Here is a 5,876-nt window from a genome sequence, read left to right as displayed (position 1 = left end):
TGGATGCCGCCAGGTGATTTTATTCAGGAAGCAGGGAAACCCCAACACTACTCAAAAGGACTCCAGTGACTGTCACTTGCCCTGGCTAAGCTTCTCTTGACGTAAATTTTTCGTTTTTTCACCTTACAGTACTTTCATGCAGAAAGAGAGAGGAGAGAGAGAGAGAGAGAGAGAGAGAGAGAGAGAGAGAGAGAGAGAGAGAGAGAGAGAGGGGGGGGGAAGATGTAGAAACAAAGGAACAAGGAAAAAAACAGATCGCATTTAAAAAATTGGAGCAATATAAAATGAAGTATGATAAAGAACAATATAACAAAGATAAAAACAGAATAAAGTAACACAAAATAGAACTAAAAAAAAGTAAAAAAAGAAAGAATAAAGTAACACAAAATAGAAAAAAAAAAAAAAAAAAAAAATCCACGGAAGAAAAATTGGAGATTGGAGATTGGTATCCACTTAGACCTAATGTCCGAAAGGGAGCCATTTTGTCGCCATTTTACTTCTATATATGATCATAGCTTCTGACTTTTCGCCACGAACCAGCTTACTGTGTCAAGTCCCATCTCTACTCTACATTTAACACGTAGAACCCGAAACGAGATTGAAACTCGGGACTTAAGACTTTATACTCCTCCTGACGCCACGCACTGGCTGGCTGGCTCACCACACTGGAGGATTCGAACCGTCTTTTTGTGACTCCCCACTTTCCTCTTCAGTCATCGCTCGTCATCATCATTCGAACTTTCAAGTCTCAGACATATGGACAGAAGAACATTTACTTATAATGAGAGAAATTCTCTAGTGACAGCGACATTAATCTGATCATTTTTATGACAGTCGCATGTAGGATTCGAACCCACTGTTCTGTGGTGGAGTGGGTAAAGGCTCTGTGAAGGTAGTCTTACGGTGACCGAAAGCAGTGGGTTCGAATCCTACATGCGACTGTCATAAAAATGATCAGATTTACTTATAAATTTAAATTTAAGAAGGAAATAGGCAAGAAGTGGTTTACCTATAGTGGTTAACAAATGGAATAGACTTGATAACAATAAAGTGAGTGCTGAAACTATTGATTGTTTTGAGAAAAGGTTAGATAACTTTATGGATGAGGAAGATAGGTGGTAATGGATATGAAAGTGCCTAGTGTAAGCCTTATGGTCTCTTGCAGTCTCATTCATTCTTATGTTCATTCATATGCGATACCTCTTTGCTTGGTCACGTGTGTGTGTGTGTGTGTGTGTGTGTGTGTGTGTGTGTGTGTGTGTGTGTGTGTGTGTGTGTGTGTGTGTGTGTGTGTGTGTGTGTGTGATTCATCATGGTCTTGGATCACGTGTTGGATGATGATAATGATAATGATGATGATGATGATGATGATGATGATGATGAGTATAATGATGATGGTGATGAGTATAATGAAAATGACGAAAGATGAAGATGACGACGATAGTGATGATGATGATGATGATGATGATGATGATGATGATAATGGTGACGATGATGATAATTATTATGATGATGATGATGATGATGATGATGATGATGGTGAGTATAATGATGATGACGAAAGTGATGATAATAATAATGATGGTGATGATGATGAGTATAATGATGATGATGACGAAAGATGAAGATGACGACAATAGTTATGATGATGATGATAATGATGGTGATGATGATGAGTATAATGATGATGATGACGGAAGATGAAGATGACGACGATAGTGATGATGATGATGGTAATGATGACGATGATGATGATGATAATGATGATGTGCCAGAGGGTGATATGATGTCACAAAGAATGTGTCGAAATCATGTACAGAATTGTTCATTCAGAAATTGTATATATATATATATATATATATATATATATATATATATATATATATATATATATATATATATATATATATATATATATATATGGAACTCTTAAAGATAAGCTCGTGTGTGTGTGTGTGTGTGTGTGTGCGTGTGTGTGTGTACGTGTGTTTATATGTTTTTACATGATGTTAAAACACAAAATTAAGGTCAAGCTGACGTAATACATTTTTTATTTTCATTTTTATTTTATTCTTTTTACGTCGTTCACACTCGGTTTTAGATATCCCACTACTCTTACATCTCATCTTCACAGTCGTCCTAAATAATCTATTTGTTAGGAAACCTTTCATTCATTTCACGAAATTCCCTTGAAGTCCTCCTGCATATCACAATTTCCATCAATCTTTTATCCACATATTCATAGTTCACCCACACGTCTCCTTTAAACACACCAGTCATTCTGAAGTAAAAACTGAACATATTTTAAAAATACAACCTTCCTTTTCTGAATACAAATTGGTTATCTACAAGGACCTTCATGTCTTTCGAATATTCTATCTACTTGTCTTATAATACTCTCACACTTTTTGTTTCACATGATGGCCAAGGACACATATTTCGTGGTTCCTCGTTTTTTTCTTCTATAACCCATTAAACTCCGATGACAAGATGTCTTGTCATTTGGTCAAATAAAACAAAAAATCATAAAACACCAAAATGTTTGATCAAACACCAGAAAAATATGACGTCAGTCCTCGCTTCGCTCGCAGCGAAGCGAGGACTGACGTCATATTTTTCTGGTGTTTGATCAAACATTTTGGTGTTTTATGATTTTTTGTTTTATTTGACCAAATGACAAGACATCTTGTCATCGGAGTTGAATGGGTTAAAATTGGAACCACTTTGACCTTTTCCAATCTCTCAGCACTTTTCATTATTCTAACGTGTGGTCACTACTCACGCTGAAATTTTCATAACGTTAATATGATTTATTTTTCCAATGGAGGATTTAATATATTTTCCTATGGGGTATCTATCTTACATTTAGGTGATTTCTTTTGAGTATCTATAAAAAAAAAAAAATCTACAAAATCGGAATTTTGTAAAATGAAAACCTCTGGTTCAAAATTTTTGCTTATGACTGAACATAACATAAAAACATAAGAATGAAGGAGACTGCAAGAGACCATAAGGCCTACACTAAGCAGTTCCATGTCCATTACCACCTGTTATCCCCGTGCATAAAGTTGTCTAACAGTCTCTTAAAACAATCGATAGTTTCAATGTTCATAACATGGTTACTTCTATTCCATTCGTTGACCACCCTATTAGTAAACCATTTCTTGCCTATTTCCTTCTTAAATCTAAGTTTGTCCAATCTAAACCCATCACTGTTGTCTTAATATGCTGATCCTGTTTGCGTGAGGCTCATGTTTTATATACACCAAATGTTCTGTTTAATTTTTGAGTATTCAATCTGGGATCACATTAAGCCTCATTTTTTATATAGCTTTCTCTTTTTCTAATTTACAAACAATCGGTTGGTGAATATCCTCCGTCAGTTTTTTCTACATTCTTGGCATATCTAATTCAAGACGTTGTTAGACTCCAGGGATTTTCTTGTTTCTCCACCAATTTTATTTTATTTTATTTTATCTATTTTTTTATTATTATTTTTTTTTCTACTTTTTACACGTCCACTTTGATATCATCTGCCATTGTTCCTATATATTCCTTTCCTTTCTTATAGTCGCTTTCCTTGGTAACTATGCAGTGGACGTATCTATTCACTATTTCATTTAGCATTTTTCCATATTCATAGACTATTCCATCTATTTTCAATTGATCAATTCTTTTTCTATTTCTCATTTTACTGATAACATATTTATAGAAAATTTTTAGTTAATTTTCCGTTCGGGAATTTCATTTTTTTTTTCTTCGTTTCTTCTAATCTTATATACTATTTTGATTTTCTTGAATTGATATTTGCTTTGTTGGTCCTTTTTCTTTGCCTTTCCCATGTTGCTCTCCCGTTTCTGTTTTTGCTGTTTCACATTTTCTGTTGGACCAATATTTTTCTCTTGTTTTCCTCACCTTTTCTCTACGTTTCTCTTCATAATCTTTTTCTTTAATGCGCGTGCATGCATACGTGTGTGTATTTATGAATACACCAACTGCTTTCTGAATGTTTCGTCTATTTTTATTTAATCTAGTTGATCTCATACAGTTACCTGTGTTGATCTTACTAGATGCGCTGCCTTTAGGTCTTGTTCTGAATAGCTACCTGGTCAGGTACCTAGATGTATATCGAGCACTGCGTACACACACACACACACACACACACACACACACACACACGCACGCACGCACAAAAAGAAAAAAAAACACCGAAGAAGAGGGTTCAAGCGGACAGCATCTCATAAATCTTGGAACATTTTACAAATGATATTCTCACTAATGCCAAAGGATTTGATGACGTCATTGGTAAGGGAATACGGGGGGGGGCGCTCTGGGTGAAGGCCACAATGATATTTATCTAGCCTTCAGTATTAAAGCTGAACCAAGACACGAATACTCTCTCTCTCTTTTTCTCCCTCTCTCTCTCTCTCTTTCTCCCTCCCTCTGCGTGTCAGGTCACAGCATTACCCATAGATAGATCATATGAGCTCTGAGCTCTCATCCGGGAGGTTGATAACTGTCGATCACGAGTCCAACACGGGATCCAAGACAATGGTGAATCACATGAACGTGTATCATGTTCATTTACAAGCGTCTGTGAATAAATTGTCCCCATAGTCACATCGTACACATGTTTCCAATTCTGTGTACACAGCTGCACATGTGCACACACACACACACACACACACACACACACACACAGCCCGATATGTACACAAAGAAACCATACGGCTCATTGCTTCGGGACGCTGACGTGTGAACATATTGTGTGTAAATATCCTTCAATATCCTTCACTCCTTTTGCACCTCCTTTCCAGGAAGAACGAAGGTCCTTCAAAGAGTCCTCAAGTCCTTCTTCCCTTCCTGGGTCCTTCTCCTCTTCTCCTCTTCTCCTCTTCTCTCTTTTTTGATTCCCTTCCTCTTCCTCTCCTCCTTCTCTCTCTCTCTCTACTAAGCATCAGGACGTTGGAAATAGCACTGGATTCTGTCGTTGTTTCTATTCCCCTCAATGTAAAATCAAACGGTTTTGTTCAACTAAGCTTAGGATCCTGTAAGTGAAACGGCCGTGCTGTGGATGCGCTGTGCCTTGCTGCATTGCTTCTGACCCAGGGAAGTGGGCGGGATACAGGGATGACCTTTTATCCAAGAGGAGCCAAGATGAGAGGTGGATTAAAGGATGGTGGATGAGAGTGGTATGGGTGGAAGAGGGTGTTTGCCTTCACCGGCTACCCCCCTTATAAGGGGGAAAGAAACCCTAGGTACGAGTATATAGATAGATAGATAGAAGGTTAGAATTCTATGTTTAAAGAGATTCGTTAACCTCAGCTCTCTTCGTGAAGATGACGCACTTCGTAGGCTTTGTTTTGGTTAAAACAAGGCGATTACATCGTCACATTGTGTTGAAGAGAAAGTTACATTTTCCAGCAAAGCGGTACTTTAACTATTTTATTCTGGCTGACGCCCATCGATTCTATTCAGTTCTAGCGGATCCGAAAGGAAATAAGATCCGGACCCACAAGAACATAAGAATCGAGGAGACTGCAGGAGACCATAAGGCCTACACTAGGCAGTTCCATGTCCTTACCACCTTTGATCCCCATCCATAAAATGATTTAATCTTCTCTTAAAAAACCGATGAAGTCAGCGTTAGTTACATGGTTACTAGGTCTATTCCATTCTTTAACAACTCTATTAGTTAACCAGAGTTCTTGCTTATTCTTAAACCTTCTGACTTAAACCCTCAGGATTCTGGAAAGAAGCGATGGTGCTGATGGGCTTTAGAGACAGACGACGGCGTAGAGGGAGGGCGGGGGTGTGGACGATCCTATCCCACTCCCTCCAAGGACGAAATAGAAAAAAAAAAAAAAAACTTGAGA

Source organism: Oratosquilla oratoria, chromosome 5, assembly GCF_046742065.1.
Source record: "Oratosquilla oratoria isolate Oo_2021 chromosome 5, ASM4674206v1, whole genome shotgun sequence".
NCBI classification, from domain to species: Eukaryota; Metazoa; Arthropoda; class Malacostraca; order Stomatopoda; family Squillidae; genus Oratosquilla; species Oratosquilla oratoria.
Note: the sequence above shows the minus strand (reverse complement) of the source record.